This window comes from Colias eurytheme, chromosome 7 (genome assembly GCF_061535395.1).
Source record: "Colias eurytheme isolate Ceu_HAF_F1 chromosome 7, ilColEury1 Martin Lab GWU primary, whole genome shotgun sequence".
Taxonomy (NCBI): Eukaryota; Metazoa; Arthropoda; class Insecta; order Lepidoptera; family Pieridae; genus Colias; species Colias eurytheme.
Window position 1 is genome coordinate 9,741,165 of NC_142986.1, and position 27,151 is coordinate 9,768,315.

Sequence of the window (27,151 nt, forward strand, 5' to 3'; positions counted from 1 at the left end):
AGTCAATTAGTAATATATTTAATTTGGAGAATGAATCTGACTAAATCAGATCGTTTACAAGCTTTTGTTACACAGATGTGTGTTTTTTATAAAAAATATGCATATTATATTCGTCATTTCATATATGTACATATTTGCAATATGAGAAAAATGTTTCTCTATAAAAAAATATGTATTCCCATTGTTACGCAAAGGGAAGACAAACATACACTTATATTTTTGAAATTAGTATGTGACCTGAACATTGAACAACTCAAAAAGGAGTTAAAAAGATTTCAACGACTATTTTGCATTTTCACATTTCAAAATTCATTCTTTCACATATTGTAGAAATGATATTAAAGGAGAATGGGCAAATTGGGCCTGAAACTTGGGCTAAGACCAATACACACGAAATATTGTTTTTGTGATAGATCATTACACATACCTTACGAAAAAAATAAAATAAAAAAATAAATCGACCGGGTTCTTGTACAGTCAAGGCAAAAAGTTTTATTCATTTGGCTATTATTTTGCGCACAATAACGGTGTTTTTAATTCGAGTGAAGTAAGTATAAATCTAAATGTCACTGGAGTGACTGAGTTTAACCACAAAAAACGTCTAACTACGTTAAATTATAATAAACACGGTATAGGTACCTGTTACAAAACATAATATTAGTGTATTTCGCTTATTAGAAGGCTTAAGATTAGTACGTATTTGTAAGTGAAAGTGAATTGGAGTAACATAAAGATATTGTCATTGTCTTATAACAGTTATTTATTGCAAAAAATATTATACACAAAGAAATAAAACTTGATGTGACTGTACAAAAACCCGGTTGATTATTTTTTTATATATATTTTTCCCGTTATGTATGTTTTATGATCTATTATAAAAACAATATCTCATGTGTATTGGTCCAACTCAAGGGTTCAGGCCCAACTTCCATAGTAAAATGCCCATTCTCCTTTAAAATTATGACAAATAACAATGAAAGCGTAACTAGTTTTTCCTGCGACCTCGTCCATCATTGTTTGCATAATATGAGTACGATACTTGTAGGTAATTTTTATGATCAGTTTTAATTTTTATATCCTAATAAATTGAATCGAATAGGTGATTAAATAACTACCTATCTATTAAAATTGTGAATTATAATAAACTAGCTTTCCGCCCGAGGCTTCGCCCGCGTAGTAAATAAAAATTCGAATTGTTCCCGTTCCCGTGTGATTTCCGGGTCTCAAAGTGGTTGAAGCGTGAAGAAGAGACAAACAGACAGAGAAGCTTTCGCATTTATAATATTAGTTAGGATTCTCAAGGAAAAATTTCGCTATAAAATCTCTGTCGCGTTTATTTTCCGACGATCAGTTCCAGAGCATTGAAAAGAGAAATTAATTAATTAAATGAATGCTATGTACACAATTGAATAAGATTTATGTAGTTATCTATAATGTTTTCTAAAATAGTAATTATAAAATTCGTACAACACATACCTAACTATGTCTCTAAACAAAACTATAAGCACTGCATTATTAGTCAGTCTGTCGCAGTTAACCTCCAAAACAGTTACATCGCTTTTACCTAAGTTTTTCTAGCAGCAAAGATGTCATAAACTGCTATAATATTTTACAAAAACTAACATACCTCACCCTCATATTAATTATTATACAGACAAATCCGCGGTATACAACTAGTCATATTCATAAGTGCAATAGATTAACATTCCAATACGGCGCGCGAGAGCGTCCCCGTTTCATGTGAAAATGCGCACACACGCGCGGCGCCGGCGCACGCACACATGCTCGTGTTCGTGTAGGATGTACTACATCCTGTACTATGTAGTTGATATTATTGTACTAGCTTTGATGCGCGGTTGTACTCGAAAGCATGTATTTTTTATAGCTTATGTGTTGTTCTGATAATCTATATTATTTTAAAGTTTCATCAAAATCCGTTCAGTGGTTTTCGAGTAAATGAGAAATAAACGTTTACATTTTTAGTTATGTACTTGGTAAGACTAGTAGGATTTAAAATATGGTATTTCATTGTAAATTTTTGTTATATAATGAGGATAGATTGGCTTGTTTACAAGTTTGTTTGTACCGAAATAGCAAATAACAAAGTATTAGTATAAATACTTACAAAGTATATGAACAGTTTTAAAGTCTTACATTATTGTAATTTGTAAGGTATTTCATCATTGTATTATGCTTTCTGTATATTATTTCCTATAGTAAGCCAGCAACCTTGTTCCTAAAGGCATAAGTTATTTACGTTTTTTCTTGGAAAAATGTAAAAAAATCTCCTAAATAATAAGTCTAATATTATTTGTTGTTATCCCGAGCCAGATTCGGTAAAGCCGGCTATTCTGGCCTTTTGATATTAATTATTTTTACTTTTTTAAAGAAAGAAATTTTATACGTAATTAGAAGCAAAGTAAAATTTGAAATAAATGAGATAACCCGTGATTCGTTTCGTCAGTATCTATTTCTTAATAATTATAATTTATAGGGTATTTAACTAACATTTATTTAAAAGTTCGTGAATATTCGTGAAATACTGATTTTTATTTTTTTTATTAAAAAAAAAAAACATTCACATTTACCTTATTCACAAAATTACAATTCTATTTTTGAACAATGAAACTAGACAAAATATACACATCTCAAAGACCTTCAAGGTTAGAGCTCAGATAACAATAATTAGGTTTCTCCAGAGCTTCAATATAAGATTAATATACTTACCCAAAATTGTAGAGTAATTTAGTGTAGAAAATATGAAAGATCGAACCGAGCCGAGTGTCGTATCCTCCTCTGTGATATGAGGAATTTAGCAGCAAGATTAATTGATTAACAGCTAATACATAATAATACTATATTTAGGTGATGACTGATGCACGGTGAACCTAAAGGCTGGTTCACACTTTGATTAGTGCGAGTGCAGGTGATTAGTGCAGGTGTTTAGTAACTACGTGTGGACAGCGACTGTTTAGTGCAAGTGTTTAGTAGGCTGTGTAGTAAAGTGAATAGAAGCGTGTTCTATTTTTTTGCGAGTGGACTGCGAGTAGCCACGTCCCGCGCGCCCTCCCTTCCCCCTCACTCGCAGTGTGCCTGCCTAAACACGTCTGGACACGAGTGTTTAGTGTTTAGTGTTTAGCGTAGTGTGTAGCGTCGCGAATTGCACCATTGACCTGCACTCCCACTAAGCACCTGCACTCGCAGTTGAATTGGACACTACTCGCACTACACACCTGCACTCGCACTAATCACCTGCACTCGTACTAATCAAAGTGTGAACCAGCCTTAACGCGACAGACTCCTGAAACGCATATTTGCATTAACTTCTATTCATCCTTTGTATTAAATAAATCGGAATAGTCTTTAGAGAAGTTTTCAAAACATTTAAAATTAAAAGATTGTCAGGCACATACAGTTTAACAGAGAGAATCCTAAAAAATAGATATGAGTAAAATACTACAAAGAGACATACTAAATATTATTTATTAGTAAGTAGATACCTATTTAAAGCATAATACATACAAAAAATGCAACAATAAAATTCAATAATTATTCCCAGTTGCGTACACGAACAAACAAAACCAAAGCAATGAGTTACACGAGCTTATTTGAACATAAATACAAATCCACGGCGTGCTCTCAATAAATCTCTTAGTGTAACGAAGCAGAGCGGGCCAAGTTAATTATAATAAGGAAAAAACGCAAGCGAGGGGTTCGCCGCCATCTTGTTGTGCGCTTGCCGCTCATGACGCGCAACCATGTGTTCGAAATTTAAAATTTGAAATCAAAACTTCATTCGACGCGTCCGACTGTATGGAATTTTCTAGAACGTATTTTATAGCTGTTAATAAATTCAAAAGTGTTCGATTCGATGGAAATTTCTAGAATGTATTAATAGTTGTGGGGATAATCAATTAGTTTCAGACTATATTTATTTTAAAGACAATATTGGTTTTATCGTTGATGAGTTTTTAATGTTTGATCCGAGTAAAAATAAGTCACGAGTCACGACCAATAAGTACCTATGGAAAATGTAGAATGTAATTTTTTTTAAAAGAATCATCAAAAATATGATAAAAGGGACTGTGCACTATTATCATATTTTTGATGATTCTTTCTAGTAGAGGGACTGCCCTCTACTCGTATAAAATCTCTAGATTATATTTAGATTTGAAAGCAACAATACTGGCTTATGATCTTAAAATATCGTTAAAAATACCCCCTAAGCTATTTTTTTAAATGAATAAAATTCCTGATGTAAGTATAGTATTTAATACTATACTTACATCAGGAATCAGGCTTAATCCATCAGTCCTCGGAATCACAGACACAATAGAAAATCTATTGTGTCGCGCCCCGATCGGGCCTTACGGTGGTCAATGGGTTAAAAAAAATACAACAGTTAATTATTTAAAGTAACATTGTTTCCTCATACAAGTTTATTCTAATATAAAAAGTCTTTATCATACAAGAAACAATCAAATAATCAAATTATCTGCGTTACTCCATACCTAGGGAATAGCTAGAATTAACTTTACTTATTTATAACTTGTGTTCCACGAAGCTATTACACATAACTTCGTATAACATTTCTAACTTAATTAGAATATTTAGTATTTACCGTTATTCTAACTTAAACTTGAGACAACTTTGCCCCTTGTCCCTCATGGGGCAAATGCAATAACACCTGTTTAAAAGTTTCTTTTAAAATGCAATAAATGAGCTTTATTTAGAAGATTTATCAATATTAGTAACTTAGTAAGTATGTAGTAATATTATAAAGAGAAAGTTTTATTGTTTTGTTTGTTACGATTTAACTCAAAAACTACTGGACCGATTTTAAAAATTATTTTACTGTTAGAAAGCTACATCTTTACTGAACAACATAGGCTATATTTTATATCATTATATTCCGAGATAATCCGGGAATAGCGCCTATGTTACCAAAAGGTATTGTGACAATTATTAGTAGTTAAGTATTAGCTATTAACTAGAACTCTTACAAAAGATATTTTGGGACATTCCAAGTATTTAAAACTAATTATTCTCAACAGCGTAATTACGCTATGTACCCTACATATTTGTTATGCTATCCGCCTAATGGAGGTCAACGAACGGCACTCGAGGTTATCTCTCGTGCATTTGATGCAGCTCTGAGTGAACGATACATGAATATATTTCATGTATTGAATGCGTGGTGGTTAACGTAATGTAGGCAGCATTATATCAAACGTATTATCATGTATTATGTCGCATCTTACTAGCTCTATTTCTTAATAGAGCCTAGCTATTTAGGCTCTTGCCTAGGCTCTTAATTTAAATTTTAAACGTTCAGTTAACAGCCCAAATAAGCTATTAAATTAATCAGTTAGGCTTGAGATTGAATGATATAATAATCTATAGGTGAATATTTGCCTAGCCAAACGAACTCAACTCTTAATTGTATAGGATGGATATTTGCAGGACAATTTTCACACACAGCACGATCTGATCCCATACTAAGCTTTCGCTTGTGTTATGGCTGATAAACATACATATATTTTTAAATAAATACTTATTTTTTTATTTATTTATTTATTTACTCTTTATTGTACAACAAATTACAATGAAAGTACATAAAACAAAACAATTTAAAATGTACAAACGGCGGCCTTATGGCTCAAAGCCATCTCTGCCATTATGTAACACCTTATATAGATATTATGTAACACCCAGACACAGAGCAAACATCTATGTTCATCACAGAGATATTTGCGGGTGGGAATCGAACCCACGACCTCTGGCTTGGAAGGCAGGGCCACTACCAACCAACGAACCGGTCAGTCAATATTGAAGCTAGACAGTAGTTGATAATATGACTAGCTCTCTCACGTCACACTTATCTTGAATGTAAATGCTTTCTTGTACTGTATGGCTACAGGAAGTAATAATTGCATATTATATAAACATTTGTTTACACATAAAGAGAAATGAGCAAATATTGGCCCTGTAGCTATCAAGCTATAACTTCCTTCCCTATTAAAGTAAATAAATATCTATACGGTGTTCTTGTAAGGCTTTCGCCTTAATAAAATAGCACCTACAGTAGGAACAAGAATGGAAATGGCATTTTTACAGAAGTTAACTTTATCAGAAATACCTATCTAAACAACATGAAAATAACATAATTATTTGCGTAAAAGCCAATTTGACCGCATGACATTTTCTGACCTAAAAACACATCGTTATTACTTTACTATACATATAATTTAACATACACTGTACAATCAATCCAACATCTTACATCTTACGAGATACATCCACGTCACATCCAGAGGTCTAACCCGCTTCGACAAACTTCGGCAATTTCCGTAAACGCTGTCACCTATAAACGGATCCTTCACATAAATAGATGCTTGGCAGTTTATCAAGACGAGCCTTACAAATTTAATTTATTCGGTCTCTTATTTGAATAAGGGCTTATTTTTCAATCCTTGGTTAAAACTTATTCGTCGAATAATGTATAAAACTACCATTTTAAAAACGTATTCTAATTGCCCGTATTTGACACTTTACGTGACATTTTAATATTATCGTGTAATAATTTATTGTACGGTTAAGTTTTATCCAAGGATTGAAAAATCGGCCCTAAATGCATTAGTCATTGACAGAAGTAGGTAGGAGTAAGATAATGTAAAGCAGAATTTTCTATTTAACAGAGAACTTTTATAGAGTAACAATTTAAAAACTATGTATTAGTTTTACAAATGTAAACAAAAGTATATTTACAGACAAAATAAGCTCATCCATGCAAATCTTCAATCTACGCGAAGAGTAATAATTTCAGGAAAGCCCAAGGTATCAGTCAAATCATTTACGCATAAAGTGAACAAGAGTGTGTCAAAAAATAAAAAATAATTTGTTTGTAGATAATATGTGGAACTACTGAACTATTATATGATGAATGATATAATATTATGTATATAATATCATTCATTATATTATGTACTAGCTTCCGCCCGCGACTCCGTCCGCGCGGATGTCGGTCTTCGCGTGGATGGTTTATTTCTCCATTTTGAGTAACTCTGACAATAACATCTTATAAATATCTATTGGACTCAAATACGGCTAGGCCTATAATAATACCCAACGTGTATTCGCTGTTCTACAGAACAACGTCTATGGATAAAACTGAAAAATTAAGATTGTTTTTTTTTCTACGTATTTTTCCAGGATAAAAAGTATCCTATTTTACGCCCAGGATAATAAGGTATAATTATACCAAGTTTCATCGAAATCGAACCGTTAGTTTTCACGTGATGTCTTCACATACAGACAGACAGACAAAAAATTTTTTAATCACATATTTGGGTTTGGTATCGATCCAGTAACACCCCCTGCTATTTATTTTTTCAATATTTTCAATGTACAGAATTGACCCTTCTACAGATTTATCATATGTATAGATAGATATGTAATAAGAGCCCGTGGATCTACTCGCTGTGAAAAATTTGGCTTTTATCTTATCACTACATAGTCACTACATAGTATAAAACAACGTCGCTTTCCCTGTCCCTATTTCCCTATGTCCCTTTGTACGCTTAAATCTTTGAAACTACACAACGGATTTTGATGCGGTTTTTTGAATAATGATTCAAGAGGAAGGTTTTAGTATATAATTTATTAGGTTTCAAGCTATAATTTATAAGTTAAGCTAGTACAGACTATATTTCTGTACATAAGATTTCATGCAGTTCACACTCTTTATATGTGAAAAAAAAAAAAAAACAACTACCAATCGATCAAAACCTTTATTATATGAACACAATAGGCTTAAAAATAACATCGTCAAATTAACTATCTCTTGACTAATTTTCACCCTCCATTACATCCCCTAAGTGTAATTTTCGTAACTCGATGAATAAATTAACAACAACAAATCAGTACAGCCATTTAGTCATGAAAATTAAAATTGCCCATATACTTTGTACAAACTTTCAGATATAATTATAATCTATATCTATACTAATATTATAAAGCTGAAGAGTTTGTTTGTTTGTTTGAACGCGCTAATCTCAGGGACTACTGGTCCGATTTGAAAAATTCTTTCAGTGTTAGATAGCCCATTTATCAAGAAAAGTTATAGCTATATTATGTCATCACGTTATGACCAATATAAGCGGGTAAATACAAGGGAAGCTAGCTAATTCTTACATATAAAAATGAATCGCAAAATGTGTTGGTAAGCGCATAACTCGAGAACGGCTGAACCGATTTCGATAATTCTTTAAGAATTATATTCCTTGAAGTACGAGGATGGTTCTTATGTAGAGAAAACGTAAACATTTACCACGGGCGAAGCCGGGGCGGACCGCTAGTCTTCTTATATATAAAAATGAATCGCAAAATGTGTTGGTAAGCGCATAACTCAAGAACGGCTGAACCGATTTCGATAATTCTTTTTTTATTATATTCCTTGAAGTACGAGGATGGTTTTTATGTAGAGAAAACGTAAATATGTACCACGGGCGAAGCCGGGGCGGACCGCTAGTAGTATATACAAACATACACAAATATTCGTCTAACTAGTGGTACAACCTACATGGTATTATACTGATAATTTTTTGAAAATTTTCTCTGGTCGTTGACGTCAAACTGACAGGTTCAATTCAATTGTGAAATTATTGGCCGACATTTGGGACGGAAAAATAATCTTCCGAATACCACACGAGCTTCAAAATTATCTGGCATTTCCCTCAAGGTTCCCTGCAAACAAATAAAGTCGTCAAGTTTTTCAGGAAAAATCACTCGCGCTTCGCGCTCGTGATTTATTAACCTTGACTAAAAACTTGACTCCTTCATTTGTTTGCAACGAACCTATAAAAATATCCGATAATTTTGAAGCTCTTGTGGTATTATAAGTGATAATTATTAGCCCTTAATGAAACATTTGTAGATATTAACCATGTGTTTAATTCTTACACGGGGGAAAATATTTTTATAATACATATATCATAGTAGATACATCCTGCATTATAACTCAAGAACAGCTGAACGGATTTTAATAATTTATATTAGGTACTTTTATTCCTCTTAAATTTTCGGGTTGTCTGGCAGAAATCGCTTATAGCGATAAGACCTGTACATTATTACTTGTATTGCTCTTAGTTTCTAATCCTGCATTTAGTGTGCAATAAAGAATTTTTCATTCATTCATACTTTAGCTTTGTCTCAAACCTAAAGGGACATAGGGACAGAGAAAGCGACTTTGTTTTATACTATGTAGTAATTTATCTGTGCTTGAATTAGGATAATAAGTAATAACTAATAACTATTACCTAAGCATTTGAAAAATTACCAATAAACTATTTTACCCGGGCGGGTAATTTTCCACATGATTATATTTTTAAACCTTTCAAGTATATAATTGTAACGATAAAATATTGTATACAGACCGCAAAATAAAATTAATAAAAAAAACCTTCAAACCAATATTAAAACAGCCTTAAATAATAAAGCTCTCTAGATATTTAATTTAAAGCTACACGAGAGAGCTTATTTGTCATAACTATAGGATAATATAATCTTCTAACGATATTCCATGCATATCAAATTATGAAAGGGAGATGGGCTATTTTTGGTGAGATGAATGTATTTAAATGAGACTAATATAACCCTTCTTTTGGTATCTTGACTGTCGAGTTGTTGATGTGTCAAAATGTGGTTCACAGAATGAATACAATTCACAACTTTTTTCAATAGACCGTATATGTAATTGGTTATACTGATCTATACTAATATTATAAAGCTGAAGAGTTTGTTTGTTGGATTGCGTTAATATCAGGAACTACTGGTCCGATTTGAAAAATTCTTTCGGTGTTAGATAGCCCATATCGAGGAAGGTAGAAGGTAGAAGGTAGAAGGCTATATAATATCATCACGCTCAGACCAACAGGAGCGGAGCAATGCCAGTGAAACCGTGAGCGTGGCACAGCTAGTACTTATTTGATATTATGTGAAAATGTATCCAGGTGGTTTGTAACTCTTTCTGGCAAAAACAGTTGATCGGGTATGTACCAAATATGGTACCTACAGAGATAGATTAAAGTTCGAATTAGCACATAGGCTATTTTTTCAGGCACAAGGCGAACAATACCACGAACTCCAGGTTTTCTGACTAGTATTATTTGGTTTAGAAAAATACCTTATAGTTTTTAAATCCGAATATCCAAAGAACAGTTATTTCGGGTCTTTATTAAACTTTTAAAATATCCAATCAAAATATTCACGATTCAGTATTTTTCCATCATTGACTAAAAACATCATTTATTCTCTCTTCTCTAGTTACCATATTTTATTTATTACCATTTCCAAGGCGTAGATGATTTATAGCGTGATCGTTAAGATATTATTCATAGATCGTCTTTCAGGTGTCTCCTTGATCAATTTTCATGCCATTTTTAAATATTATTTTTATTGTACTTTTCTACAATAACCTTGTATAGGTAGGTATCGATTTTAGTTTTCGATCTAAATTGAAGCTATGTATAATGATATTAACAATGGAGTTAAAAGGTAAATAAAATATGATTTCTTTGAAGAAAGTTTTAATTTGCCGGAATAATCAATGGTCATCGTTCTATTGATTCCTAGTATGTGTTAATTACTTAAATGAGTTCTATGTCTAAACTTTATTTGAAAACAAGTTGAAAACGTTATACAAATTCACTATTATTAAAAAAAAAATAGTTTTTGTATAAATACAATCGCAATTATAACAGCTCTTCTATTATATTATCTAGATAAACAATAAGATATAATATATATTAAAAATCTTATTTATCTCAGTATTAAGATAACGAATCAACGTTAGCGTAATCCATAATAATATTATAAATGCGAAAGTTACTCTGTCTGTCTGTCTGTTACTCAATCACGCCTTAACTACTGAACCAATTTGCATGAAATTTGGTATAGAGATATTTTGAAACCTGAGAAAGGAAATAGGATAGGTTTTATCCCAGAAATCCTACGGGAACGGGTTTTTCTTTGAAAACGCGGGCGAAGCCGCGGGCGGAAAGCTAGTATTCCAATAAATGACCGATTTTCATTCAATAAAAACATGACTAACCAAATACGAAAACATATTATATCTACGTTTTTAATAACTTTTATATCCAGCTTAAAAATCCGCATAGTTCCCGTTCCCGAGGGATTTCCGGGATAAAACCTATCCTATGTGTTAATCCAAATTACCCTCTATATGTGTGCTAAATTTCATTCTAATCGGTTCCGTAGTCTTTGCGTGAAAGAGTAACAAACACACACATACACATCCTCACAAACTTTCGCATTTATAATATTAGTAGGATAAGACATTACTTTACAATACCACTGCCAAAAAATTTCATTTCCCCATCATTTTATTATAGTTGAATTCCTAAATCCCCGTAAACTAACATTCAACACCAATACATAGCAAGTAAATAACCAAAGAAACACTTTACAAATGATTGCATATCGTCATATACCAAAGGTCAAATATATAAGAATATGGAAGGTAGCGCCATCTAGCGGTGGTTGCTGTCAACCGCTCCACGTGTAAGCTACAAGGGTGAATCGGCTTTTTATTAGTCTCAAGTTTATTATACTATTTATAATCTATACTAATATTATAAAGCAGAAGAGTTTGTTTGTTTGAACGCGCTTATCTCAGGAACTACTGGTCTGATTTGAAAAATTCTTTCGGTGTTAGATAGCCCATTTATCGAGGAAGGAGGCTATATATCATCACGTTAGGACCAATAAGAGCGGAGCAATGCGGGTGAAACCGCGAGGCACAGCTAGTTTATATAGCCATATATAGCTATATCTATATAAAATAGCTAGCTAGATTCATGCGGCTTCGTTTACGTGCTACGAAGGTTTCTATGAAGCTTCTTGTTGCAAAATAGTTATAGGTATGTTAATTGCGTTGTTGTGACGTGGAAGATGGACAAATAGACAAACAATTAGTAATGAAGATATCGATTTATATTGCACTTGTTTGCAAATTGATTGCACATGGTAGAGTTTGATTATTGAGTGTCTACACTTTTAATACATTTTATGACCCATACCTACTTACGAAGATGTGTTCTATATAATAGTAAATTTAAAACAAATCTACGCAACGTTTATAACAATAACTATAATTATGTATGCATCCAATTAAAGCCTACAATTTCATTCTAGACATCTTTGGCTTCATCCAAAAGCATTTTTCGTAAACGTATACAATTAGATCAAACGGTTATTTTGAAAACTGTTTAAATTATAAATAGGTATTAATAATCCTTATATCTTCACTAATATTATAAAGAGGAAAACTTTGTTTGTTTGTTTGATTGTAATGAATAGGCTCATAAACTACTGGACCAATTTTAAAAATTCTTTCACCATTCGAAAGCTACATTATGCACGAAAGAAAGCTACATTAGGCTAGGTTTTATCCCGGAAATCCCATGGGAACGGGAACTATGCGGGTTTTTCTTTGAAAACGCGGGCGAATCCGTGGGCGGAAAGCTAGTTTCAACATAAATGACAACATTATATTTTTTCCACCATGTATTCACAAATTTAAAGTACTTCACAAATTTTAATGCGTTTATACCACATATTATACGACTGTATGGGTGATTAAAAATTTGGGGCATGATTCATCTCGATTCGTCATCGTGAAGGCGTGATAATAAGGAACCAAAATGTAGTTTTTATATTTTACTAGCTTCTCCTTTTTCCCTTATATCTATTTAGTAAGTCTTTCTTTGTAAATATTATTTATTAAGTAATACTTAAGTAAAAAAATAAGTAATTATTTTAATCCAGGTACAGACCAAACCAATAATGTGAAAATCATTAAAATCCTTTCAGCCGTTATTGAGTTATAAGTGGCCTAACTACTACCTAATACTACCTAATACCTTTATTTATATAAATGTAAAATGGCTATAAAAGTAGAAGGCTTTAAGACATAACAAACAATTAAATAATTACAGGTAACATAATATCGATAACATTTAAACCCTGTTTATTCTCGATGTCTGAAGAGAGACGCGTAGGCGAAGGCTTTCGTTGAATGCCAGGGCTTACTTAAATTGCTTACAGGTTAGAAAATAGAATCTATTTTTATGCACTTATTTTATATTCTATCTTAGTTCTCTTAGCGATCGTTTTGCATACGAATATACTATACAGGGTGTCCCACTATCGCGCGAAGGGATTTGTAGTTTTGCATTCACTGATCACGTAAAAAATACTTAAACAAAATTACGTCAAAAAATTTTTGCTAAATTTTTCCTTAAAATCCGTGTTTTTGCTTCGTTAATGTGATCATTTTGTCTATGTAAACATAATTTTAAAGGATAGCTCACGTGGGTGGCAAATTTGGGCGGATTGCTTGTTAGGGGTGTACAGTGTACACATAGAGTTTTAAGAATTCATCTATTGGAAAAATGCGTCTGGAATTTTTTAAGTATTTTTTACGTTCTCAGCGTATGCAAAACTATAGCCTCCTTTGAGCTAAGTATACCAACGGTGGGACAGCCTGTATATAAAAACCTGCCTCATAATATCTGATGATGGAAAAATTAAACATCGTCACGTAAACGTGTGTTTATTTGTCTTTCTTTCCCATTGCAACTGAGTTCATTGTTAGAAAGAGTGATATAGGTACTTTTAGCTCAGTGAAACATCTAATTCTCATGGGGATTTCCTATGACGAAGAGAGTGAAAGGCTACTACATATAATAAAGTGAAAAAATATAATAATATTAAATTAAAATGTTTACTTTAATATAGCTTTTCTGGTTCTTTCACCTATGATAGAACTGATGAAAAAAAAATGTATTTCTTTGTAGTAAATAATTAAAGGAGAGCCTATGATAATATTCATAAAAAAGCTTGAAACTTTTATTTATATGTTAAGGGTAATTAATAATTATTGTCAAGTTTAATTATACACATTTCAGATTGCAACATCAGAACATGACGAATAATGTGACGCCATTTTGTTTTTCTATTGCGCAATCCTTATGAAACATATAATCTTCTTTTATGAATAAAATACCTATTTATTATATAAACGTTCTATTACAGTTCATTGTCCACTTTTCAGATCGTTTCTATCACATAATTATTGGAACTCCAGCAAAAATATATATAGGTAGTAAATAGAGTCTAGGTTAATAGTTTATATACTACTAGCTTACCGCCCGCGGCTTCGCCCGCTTTGTCTAAAACCTAATAAATTATATACTAAAACCTTCCTCCTGAATCAATTTATTTAAAAAAAGCATCAAAATCCGTTGCGTAGTTATAAAAATTTAAGCATACATAGGGACAGAGAAAGCGACTTTGTTTTATACTATGTAGTGATAATATGTTCTATACCTATAGAAATTTAGATCTAGTTTAAAGATATCAAGGTTTACAGTTATATATTTTCTATTTCATCATTTGATCGGAAAAACATGAGGAGAAAACATAAATTTAAACTTCTTCTGTCTTTTAACACACTTTTATAAGCTTCATCTGTATATTTTTGGCTAAAACCAACTCGTTTAAACTCGATTTATACCTTGGAAAACGGAAAGTTTTAACTACATTTTTTACATACATGGATAGATAGAAATACCATAATTTCACGAGTTTATCTTATCGAAACGTGATTTTCTAACTCTATTTTTTCTTTATATAGGTCCTTACCTAATAGTACCTTAAGTCAATAATAGTACATAGTCAAAAAACTTACGTTAAGGGAAGCTTTTGCGTTCAGGGCTTTTCAACTTTACGAAGTAAATTTCCTTGTATCTCCATACGTTTAAAATATTATTTAGGGTGTTCAAAATTGCTTCATATTTTTTAGTTACAATAACCTTTCAGGACCAATCGATATTTACATGTCTATTTACTGTTTAATATTTATCAAGAAAGACCAGAGACTTCAAAATAATTTTCTCCCAATCAATTATGCCCATTGTACATCTGGTACAATCAAACAATTAATAGCGAAGTAACTTGTCGTCGAAGATAACGATAGTCCAAGGTCTTTGTTATGTAAATTATAGATTACTGGGATCGACTGCCTGCTAATCTAACACTGAGATTCAGTTTTAAAAAATACATATTATGTATACTATTAGAGCGTATACGCACTATGCGGGTAGCCGTCCGGCTGACCGCAATCACAATTATGTACGTAATATTCATTTCTATGCGCACTGCGATGCGGCTACCGCAGACCGCACAGTTGCCGTACAAAAATGGTGGTCCACAAAGTCGGAATTTATTTTTATTTTTCGACAGTTGCCGGGGTAAATTTGGTCATTTGATTTTGTACGGCATCTGTGTCATACTATTTCTATACTACTTTTAATCAATTATTCCGCAACGCCGTACAAAAATCATGGAGGCAAGGGGAGAAAATCTCTACCTCAACTTTCCAATTCTCATCTGCTCTCAGGTGGACAGCTTACAAGTGACGTCATAGTGCTGAATCTTATTATTTTATGCTCTTATATCGTTCTAGATAGGTCACCTGGTGGGTCAAATGACCCATAATTTTTTCAACACGGGCCTGTAGTCTATATATTTTTAAAAGTACTTCTTTAAACTTTTATAAATTTTAAGTTATTTTCCATATCCGGTCGGAGAGAGGACAAACAATTTTTAAATACTATTCAGCCGTTCTTGATTTTATTTTATACATAGGAAAAAATTTATTGAAAGGCTCCATGCTTTATGTTTTATTTCTTCGACTTCATACGTTTTAGTGTATATTAATATTTGGACGATTGGTCTTCCACCAACGGGAAAACTTAAAAATAGAAGGTATAGAATCGTCAATTTTCGTTTCTTAACATATAAACCAAAAAAATAGGAACCACCCTATTATAAACAGAGATATAAGACAAAAATGTAGGTACACTAATTAAATACCTATGTATTGTTTGTATCCATTTCACAATTTTTTGAACATTCGGTCGCAATGAATCTTTCTTCTTTCTTATCTACAATCAATGTATTTGTTTTTTTATAATATACGAGCTACGTTCGTTTATTTGGCAAGTTTACGTTTAGAGAGCAATTTCAACCTAAATAACTTCGCTGAAAATGAAATTAGTGACAAAATATTGAAACAATGTAAAATTGTGTAAATGTATGAGTTTATTAAATTACAATCACTAGAAAAACATACAGTTAAACATTTGTTATTAATTATAACGTAAGTTTTAAGAAGGCTTCAGAGTACTTGCTATTGACGAAGTAATTTCAAATATTTAGGTGAGATTGTATTGCATTTTTATACTCTATGGTCTAACAAAATTAATGATATTTTGAATTGACTTTTACAACTTTAGAAGAGAAACATACGAATATTAACTGTTCCTAAATACAAATAATAATTTATATACCTGTTTAAACGCAAGGTAGATAAGATAAGAAAGCTTTCGAATTGGAGTAACAACGCGGTCTAAATTTCAGCGAAGGATTAAGCGAATCCATGAAACAGTGGAAAGTTTTACTAATGTAAGTATTCAGATTAATTTTCATTACATAGGTACAGGTTCAGAGTTCAGACGTTTCTTATTGAGTACATATTCTCATAGTATCATTTTTTTTTGAGTTAGTGCAAGCTCACTTATTTTGATTGAACGAGCGAATATCAGTAACAATAGAATCGAATGGAAATGTATTTCTATGCTGGATAGACCGTTTAACTAGATAGGTTATATATAACTTGTGACTGACGATTTAAGAATTGTTAAAAAGATGGAAAAAATATTTTAAGAGCAGACGTGACTCAGCAAAAATCAGAAATTACTAATGATTATTATGCAATAAACACATTTATCATTATTTTTCTTGTACATTCGACATTAAATCAATTGTTTTTAATTTAACAAAAAAAAATTAAGCTCTACCTACATAATTATATATACCTTCTAGAAACTCCGAGAGCCTACGTTTCGTAAACAAAGAAATATTAACTCTCCCACTTTATATGTTAAATTCTTTCTATCGATTTACTTATGAGTACTTAATTGGTAAATTATTATTTTTATGTATTTTGACGCTTCAAAAGCACTAAATTAAGTCTAGTTGAATAAATAAATGTTTGAGTTTGAGAATATTAATATTTAGTACTAGCGGTCCGCCCCGGCTTCGCCCGTGGTACATGTTTACGTTTTCTCTACATAAAAACCATCCTCGTACTTCACGGAATATAATAAAAAAAGAATTATCTAAATCGGTTCAGCCGTTCTCGAGTTATGCGCTTACCAACACATTTTGCGATTCATTTTTATATATAAGACTAGCGGTCCGCCCCGGCTTCGCCCGTGGTACATATTTACGTTTTCTCTACATAAAAACCATCCTCGTACTTCAAGGAATATAATAAAAAAAGAATTATCGAAATCGGTTCAGCCGTTCTCGAGTTATGCGCTTACCAACACATTTTGCGATTCATTTTTATATATAAGATTTTTTACAAACAGATTTACAAACAGTTTAATTTAATGACAAGTTTAAACTATAACAATAACTTTTTTATATTAGCGTGAATATACTATTCACAGTATTTTCCATAAAATATTAAACTGAATGATTATAAACGTAGGTAAGTATTTAAATTACGACGCAATAAATAAAAATATGTTGCATCATAATGAATGGAACCCCGTAGAAATAGAGTAAGTTGATCTATTTTATATTTATACTAGCGGCGCGCCCCGGCCTCGCCCGTGGTACATATGAAAAATAGATGTTGGCCGATTCTCAGACTTACCCGATACGCACAGAAAATTTCATGAGAATCGGTCCACCCGTTTCGGAGGAGTATGCAGACTAACATTGTGACACGAGAATTTTATATATAAGAAATAAGATGACGTTTATTATCACTTGTAAAGGTCTGTTTAAATAAATAAAACATCGATTTTAGAGTTAGAAAAAACCCAAACCCACGCAAATACCCACCCTTATCTAAACTAACTAAATCCTCACATACTTTTAATTCCAGACTATTAACTCATATGTATGTATGTATATATCCATCTCATAAACAGCTGGCTCATGTTTATTATAAGTTATATTAAACAAAAGATAACGGTAAGGACGCTTCTTTCAAGCCTTGTGTCGCCATCTACCGACCTACCATCTACGTTGCTTAAATATATTATACATATTATATAACTTTTATATCAATATTTTCAGCCTCTACCTTGAAAAATTCCATTTTATCAATTGGGTATATGAAATGATCTTCGTAATAAACACTTTATTTTAGATACATAATCTAAAATAAAGTGTTTATTACGAAGATCATTACATATAATCATAAACGACATTCGTCTTCGATTTCTTACTTTCTTCACAATTTAATTGTAAAAAACATATTGTTCCTATACAGGTGAATCTAAATAATCGTGTAGGTACTGCGATTTATAATTACTTATAGTTTGTCTGTTTAGAACTATTAATTAAAAGGACGAATTTCGTGTAAAATCTCAAATAACATTTTGTTTAGGTAGGTACCTACTTCACATTCTCTTAATTTGTTTTTGATAGAGTTTTGTATCAAACAAACTAAAATATGATATGTACGTATTATAAGCAAATTCTATCATTTATTTTAACAATTCATTTTCCATGAATATAAAACGAAGAAATTACAATATGCATTTATAATTTATATGAACCACGCATTTGTTATTCAAAACGAACATCGACAATGTTTACGTAATTATTACATTGTATTATTATTATAAATTACATTTATAATCGGGCATTGTACAATTTTTCAATCTAAAACCAAAAGAACATAGATAACAAAAACAATAAATTGAAAACCGCTTCGGTAATCGTTAAAACGCCATTAAAGATTTTTATTACGTATGTTACAGTAATAAATAATAATATACCTACTAAAGAGGCGCTGTAATCAATATAACATCGAATGAACAAAACAAGCAAAGTCCGTGTAACTTTCATTTGACCTCTAGACGTACCTATAATATTTATTATATGCACATGCCTCTTTACATAACTATACAATTTACAAGTACCTAAAATATAGTTTTATTTAAAATCATAGATACGTTTACTTCAATTATGTACCTACTATCAAAAACGCATTAGACAACAAACTTTTTTAAACAAACATTTTATAATCTTGGTCGAAATTCTAAATTCGTATTCGAAAAGGAATTCGCATTGAAGGATGACGCTCGACGCGTGTCACGTATAAACAAAATGGCGGACTCGCACAGCCGCCCAATGCACTCGGCATTATCGCTTGCCGTAGATACAACACGCATGGGGCTGTACCGTGCACGCTTTGGTATTTTAAATTTTTATCTCCTCTCTAAGCAAACTTGAGTTTCTTTCCAGATTTTTTATTGTAGAACAAATTAAAAAGACTAATTGTGCAATTAGTTAGCTCGCTGCTTTTAGAATATTTAGAACGAAGTCATTCTTGTTTTCATTCAATTTTTAACACTAAAAGCAACTCGCTAAGGACGTTTCACGTTATAACCCAACAGTTCGACGTTCATGGCTATAATAGATACAAAAACAACTCCGCTAAAACCTAATGAATATTATGAACACCTTTGAGAAAATTCATTATTTAAATTTAAATGAATAAAAGAAATAAACATTTTGCATTTTTTGAAACTATATTACCGACTGCAACGTGATCCTTTTGAACTCTATAATTTCATTGTACTTTCAATAACAACAAAAAAAATTTAATATGACCTGTTTACTTACTAGGTACTTATTCGAAGAATTTAAATTAATAGAGCAATTATTAAAACGTTTTATGTTCAATATTGAAGTTGGACGTCGGGAAAGTTTTGTCTATTAACAATAGCCCTTTGTTGAAAAATGGGATATAAAACTTTCCCCAGACGGGAATGTATTTTTAAGCCTCCATAATTAATGTTAATAGTCTCGTCTCTATCAAAAACGTCCTTTTCCGCAACTTAATTCATTCATTCATTCATCATTAAAAACTACCTAGGTATTGAATTCTTTTGCTAGTTAATCTTCGTGTACATCTTTCCGAATCGAAAAACCTATGTCATATTTTTAGTAGCTTTATCTCTATTACATAATTAGATTTTTGCATTTGTTCACTAGGCCCTACTACAAGTACTAAAAAATAAAAATTATCATTATATTCAACATTCATTGTTTACAAAATCACACTAATCTCCCCAACATTTAGTACCATACTTATATACGCCGCTCGAATCGTAGGTATGACTCCGTTGTATGAAGATAGAATGCTGTTATATTATATTACCGCGCCGTAGACTTGGCAACGTGCGGCCGCATTCCTGCAGCGGCGCGGCAACGTCGCTCCAACCCGTGCCTTAGCGGCTGATGACGTCACGCAATAATGTCGCATGTGAAAATTGATGATTTTTCAATACAAATCGTAATGATGAAAATCGATTCGTGTGATGGATCGATGCGCAGAAGCGTTGCTTGGTTTTATAGCAAGTTGTAGTTAACTAATGATTTCGCTATGATTCATTATTGTGAGTAAATAAATAGCATAGAGCTTGAGAGTCAAATTGTAGGATTTAGAAACTAAATTCAGGAATAAGTTGTGTAGGTAATTGTTCTCTTCATAAATATAGGTTTATTTAAAAATTTTAATAGATTTACGATAACTAGTCAACTATATTTAAATAATAACTCTACATATTAATAACTTGTGTTTCATAATAATCAGGAATTGTTTTTAATTTTGCTCAGAACCTGTAGAACGGTAGTAATAAAAATTCACCACTAACAACCAAGTAAAAATACACTCATTAAAAGTTATATCAACCGCAGTTCAATATATAATTTTTAAAACAACTTCATAAAGAGGTGGGATGAGAAAAAATAATTAAGTACTTAATAATAATAAAAAGCCTCTGTATCCTTTTCTGTGTGCTTGTTATTCTTTCAAGCAAAAACGATAATTTCGACATGTTACTGGTTTGAGTAATATTTCATAGGTGAAATATGCCCTTACAAATATAGATAATTAATTAACAAAATTGTAGAATCTTACTGCTTACAACATGTTTTTTATTTGGCACTTATTCGTTTTGGATGAAACCTTGTGGTCATCAAATAAGTTTTAATAACAGAGATGCCTTTTTCACATTGATAAATTAGTTTTAAAACTACGCCATTTGTATAACGGTGCATTCGGGTCAAACGAGCGAATGCTCATTCTAACCCCACTAAGTAGTAAGTATGTCAAATTATTTTGGTGTAAACAGGCGTAGAGCATTAATTCGTTGTTCTTATTGCGTTCCAAAAGATTCTATGCAATGTTCTAATACTGAACAACACTGAATACAAGTTTTTGTTTACGTTGACTTTCGCTATTTTTCCGACGAGTTCGACTAACGCTCACGCGACTAAGCCGCCGGTACCAGCGTTCACACCATCATTTTTCTTTTTGTCATTGCGTACTAAGACCCCTGTAGAACCGCCATCCTGTTACAAATGTCTCGAAATTTTGTGTCAATATCTCCCGGTCTATAACCATTTATAGGTGCTAAAATATTGAGTAACTTTACATTTTAAAGTTTCGAAGAGCATTATAAGCTCTAAACAGGCATACAGGCAAATATTAAAATATTTGATTATATCAGAATTCCGCCTGGTTATCGATTTTTTTCTATTCCGTAAAAGTTTCTCATATACTTCACAAAATCTTCGTATCGCATCCAAATATCTCCCAAATTTTCCTTTCTTACAACTAATCTAAACTGAGGTGACCGAGTTTCTATGAGGGAAGCAAAAAGACGAACTATAAAAGCTCTAACCTAAATTCTGAGACCTCTGAAAGCTGCACAACCTCTGTACATTAATGTGTAGATAATATCAATCTATACAAATATTATAAAACTGAAGAGTGTGTTTGTTTGTTTGACAGCGCTAATCACAGGAACTACTGGTCCGATTTGAAAAATTATTTTGGTGTTAGATAGCCCATTTATCGAGGAAAGCTATAGGCTATAATATATAACATGACGCTAAGACCAACCCACATTGTGGGTAAAACCACAGCTAGTTATTTATAAATCGACCATATTATTGCATTTTTCTAAATGAAAACAAACAGTGTTAGCACGGTTGGAAAATAAGAAAACTCGTATTTAGTTATAATATTCCCTTATACAAGCAGGAGAGCCTTACAGAATAACAATGCTCTTTGAAATAAAGTCGTAAGATTATAGTTAAAACTAACTCAATCTATACCAATATTATAAAGCTGAAGAGTTTGTTTGTTTGTTTGTTTGAACGCGCTAATCTCGGGAATTACTGGTCCGATTTTCATTTATCGAGGGAGGCTATAGGCAATATATCCATACTAATATTATAAATGCGAAAGTAACTCTGTCTGTCTGTCTGTTACTCAATCACGCCTAAACTACTGAACCAATTTGCATGAAATTTGGTATGGAGATATTTTGATACCCGAGAAAGGACATAGGCTACTTTTTATTACGAAATATGTACCTACCACGGCCACGGGCGAAGCTGGGGCAGACCGCTAGTATATATATATATATATATATATATATATATATAGCCACGGGGGCTGAATAATTTTTGTGTTTAGAGGATATTTGGTCATGGCAATTTGTCTGACTGATTAAATATAACATTGTAATAGTTATCTTTATAATATATCAAAAATCAGACATTAAAAAAAAATCATTTATTGGAGCTTTAAAGCGTCTGATAAAATTTTTTGCTCAGGTGGCGCATGTGTCACTGGTAGAGCTCCACAAACATTCAGATATTAAAACGTATACTAGAGACTAAGGTTGGGTCGCCTAAGATCGGATGTGACATAAGATCGGATGCATGGAATAACTCGCAAACTAGGCAATATTCTCTACTGCTACCAACACTACTAGATCCGCCATTTTGTTCTGCCCCTCTCTTCACTCTGCGGCCGCCCAGCGACCAGACGGGACGTGTACACAGGTGATTCAGCAGAAAAGGTGTATTTTGTGGCGAAAATCGTCGATCCGATCTTACCTACAAAATTTTGATGGCTCATTGTGGAGAGTACTTTCATTGAAATAATGTAATTAATTATTTTGGGGCAGAATTAGCGAATCCTCTTTCCATCTGTATACTTTGATTACGCCTAGGACGTTCACAACCCAAGATCCGATCTTCCCTCCCAATGCCGAAGATCGGACCGAAGTTTAGCTCTTGACTGCGCCTTATGCAATAATGCGCAATAATTATTAACTTTTAATATATTTAACTATCCAATGACGCTATGACTATCAGACCTTAGGTACATTTTCATTATTTAGTCCTAGAACACGGAGGATAAAAGTTTGAGAAACTTAATTAGGATGAGGAGGGAAGACCGGACTAAAAAAACGCAATAAAAAAAAACTTCTTTTTTGTCAAATTTTTTGAGGAATTTCCTGACTCAATCATTGATGCTCAATGTATGGACGTAAGTCCGGATGTTTTCCTAATGTTAACATTATTATTAAACGCATAGAAGTGAAGATACTACATAGTCCGATCTTCGGCCGAACTGTTATTTTCTTCACTATGGTAAGTCGAAAAAAGTCTGCTTTTTAGGCTCTAAATTTGCTTAGATAGATAGCATCTACGCAAACCAAAAAATTAGGGGTTAAACAACATTTTCTTCTCATCAATTTACATTTGACCGCAACAGAAAAACGACATCGAATCATGAGAAATAAAATAAAAAATACAGTACGTATAAAATTTTCGGCATATGCGTCCGATCTTAGGCGACCCAACCTTACTGTGAACCGAAACTTATATGCTTAAGAAAATAAGTTGTGTCTTACGGCTCTGGGATCTTACTCTATCAGTTTTATAATCATGTCGTAAATGATTTCAGCAGTAGTATTCAAGTCAAGCTCGCCAAGGATGGGTTTGCAGTATCTATTCACAAGTGCTCTTTCTTATTTTAATGACTTGTTTAACTCATGAAATAATAACAACAATTCTCAAATTATCAAGTGTAATATTAATTTTCTGTATATTTCATAGAAAATTATTTTTGTCTCTTTCGCAGTGAGATAAATATATAATGAATATTTCATAGCAGCATAGCGGTTTGCATAGAATAACGGTGATCTGTATTTGTTTACCGAATACCAAATCATCATCATCATCATCAATACATATAATAAAATCGTAGAAAAGTGATGTCTGTACAATGAAAATATTAAAAAAAAACTTAGCAGGTGTTATTATTAAATCGATCCTGAACCCATAACTGTAGTTAAAAAATTTTTTGTCTGTTTGTCTGTTTGTCTGTATGTTCGTGCACGCTAATCTCAGAAACGGCTTATCCGATTTAGATGCGGTTTTCACTAATATATTGTGGTAAGCTTCACTTAACATTTAGTGTTTATTTCATGTCAATCGGTTCATAAATAAAAAAGTTATGACCATTTAAGGCTGTGTACGCGGTCCGTGCGCTGTTTGGCTCAAATATGTGATTTTTCAAACTAGATTGTCCATCAACCACTTATCTTACAAACATATGAATTACTAATAATTTTAGGAAATTTTATTGTCTATGTAGTTAGTTAAGAGTTTTTTTCAATTAATACAGTATTTCTGAATACCATCAAGATAACTGATCCGATGATTACTTGATTTCACTTTTAGTGTCAATTTCGAAGCTAAAAATATCTGAAATTGCTGACAGATCTAACACACAATTATTTTTAACTAACTGCAAAAATCCTTATTAAAATAGTTAGTTAAAAGATTTTTTTATTTTGGACTCCCAACTTACGAAATTAAAATCCGAACAATGTGAATTTTTTTAGAAATTATAGTCGACAAAATTATTATTTTCACCAAGATATTTGACTTTATTGAATATAATTTATACATATTGCAATAAAAGAATGTCTTACTTATAAGATAAAATTTAAAAAATCAACTAAGGTAACTCTATTATTTTTCTACAATTTTTTTTAAAGTACTATAAAACACTGCGCGCGACCCGATTAAAATCAGTCGGCAGCGAGCCTTTCCAGAGAGAGGACATGTTGCTCGGCGCTCTCCTGCGGACCTATGCTGTTCATAGTAAAAGGATAGCGCAAGCCGCGATCTATCGTAATAGATCGCGGAGTTTTTGACTTGCGTTAAATAGAATATGCGCTCTTAAGTAATCACGGCGAACATTTGCTAAGGCATTCTATACATGAATTACTTACATGAATAATTTTATTACGTAAATTATACGCTAAAGTTATTCCTTGACATGTCCAGATGATCATATCGAAAGTACCGTGGGGTGGGGGGGGGGGGGTTTAGCTGAGGGGGTAGTAGGGGGATCAAAGGACCTTTATTTCGATTTTTGCTCATAAGTCTAAAACCTGCACAAATAGCATTATGGTTACTTCTAGGTAAATTTTCTACATAAAATGTCTTTTAAATTATGTCGTAGGTATTATATTTTAACCCCCAACGCAAAAAGAGGGGTGTTACGTCCGCAATGTGTGTTTGCGTGTCCGTCTGTGCAACCGTAGCTCGCTAACGGGTAAAACGAATTAGATGCGTTTTTTTTTTGTTACATTAGTTGTTCTTAGGTATAGTGTATCAAAATCGGTTCATCCATTTATATATATATATATATATATATATATATATAGGGGTAAAAGTGGGAATGAAAAAAATGAATGTTGTCAGTTATACCCAAGTGATATAGGTATCAAATGAAAATAGACGACCTGTCAGAAACAATTAGTCAAATTTTATCAAAATCGGTTCATCCATTTATTTTATATCTAGGGGTAAAAGTAGGAATAAATAAATGAATTTTATCAAATATACTCAAGTGACGTATCTAATGAAAGACATGACGTGTAAAGTACAATAAGACATATTTTATCAAAATTGGTTCATCCATTTATTGGATATAGGTATAAAAGTGGGAATAAAAAAATGAATTTTGTCAAATTGGGTATATTTGACAGTGGCATATCAAATGAAAGGGCATGACATGACGTGAGAAGTATAATGAGGCATCTAGGTGTTTAATCAAAATCGGTTCATCCATTTATTGGATTATAGCGGTAAAAGTGGGAATGAATAATCGAATGTGGTCAAATAATATACTCAAGCGGCATATCAATTGACGTCTGAATTACAATTAGTCATGTTTTATCAAAATCGGTTCATCTGTTTATTACATATAGGGCACCTTAGGGGTGATATAGTGGGGATAAATGATCCAAATGGAGCACTAAACGAAAGGATATGACGTGTACATATAGGTACAATTAGACATGGTTTACATCAAAATCGGTTCTGCCATTTACTAGGGGTGAAAGGGAAAAGTTGAAAGTCTGTGAAAGTAGAAGGATATGGGAGCGGGAGGATAGCCATACCCTGGAAATTTTGAACTCTTTTGTACCTAAGTTTTTTTAGCTCAGTTTAGTAATAAATTTTACTAACAGTTATTTTGTGTTATTATTTATTTTATTTCTTAACTGTAAAATAATCTGTAAGTACTTATAATTTAGTTGTTTATGGTAGTACGTGTTTCAAGACGTGTTTACTCAATAATTGTGTGTTAATTAGTAACTACTATGCAGTCACTATTCCACGCGGACGAAGTCGCGGGCACAGCTAGTAGTAAATAAAGTGAAACATTTGAAAGTCGTAATACAAAGAAAAGTTCTTGACAAATTAAACTCCTATCTTGATTCTTGACACGATGGAAACGTTTAAGAGGCTTTTTTTTAAGTTTTTCGTTAGCAGACTATGTAACGAATCGGTAGGTACTAGTAGCTTTAGCCAATAATTCTTTTAGGTCATTTATAACAGGAATACCATTGTAACTTAATATGTAGTTAATGTTTAAGTTAATACACAACTTATTATACATATTATATTCATAATTTCCTTGATAAAATATTTGAAAAACTAACTACTAAACGTTTTTACTTAGAACCGGAAGAATAAATACAAAAATTCTGATAATATAATAAGTACGAAACAGGAAATATGAGGAAAATAATATGCCAGATACGAAAAGCGTAGCAACTAATATACGAATGAGGAAAAAATCAACGGTAATAGACGT

The 27,151-nt window shown here is 32.2% G+C and overlaps 1 protein-coding gene across 1 annotated transcript in view; it reads right to left on the reverse strand.

Moving 5' to 3' along the window:
• Positions 1-27,151, reverse strand: part of Brms1 (breast cancer metastasis-suppressor 1-like protein) — a 77,065-nt gene that overhangs the window by 17,662 nt on the left and 32,252 nt on the right. The gene's annotated exons all lie outside the window — the stretch shown is intronic.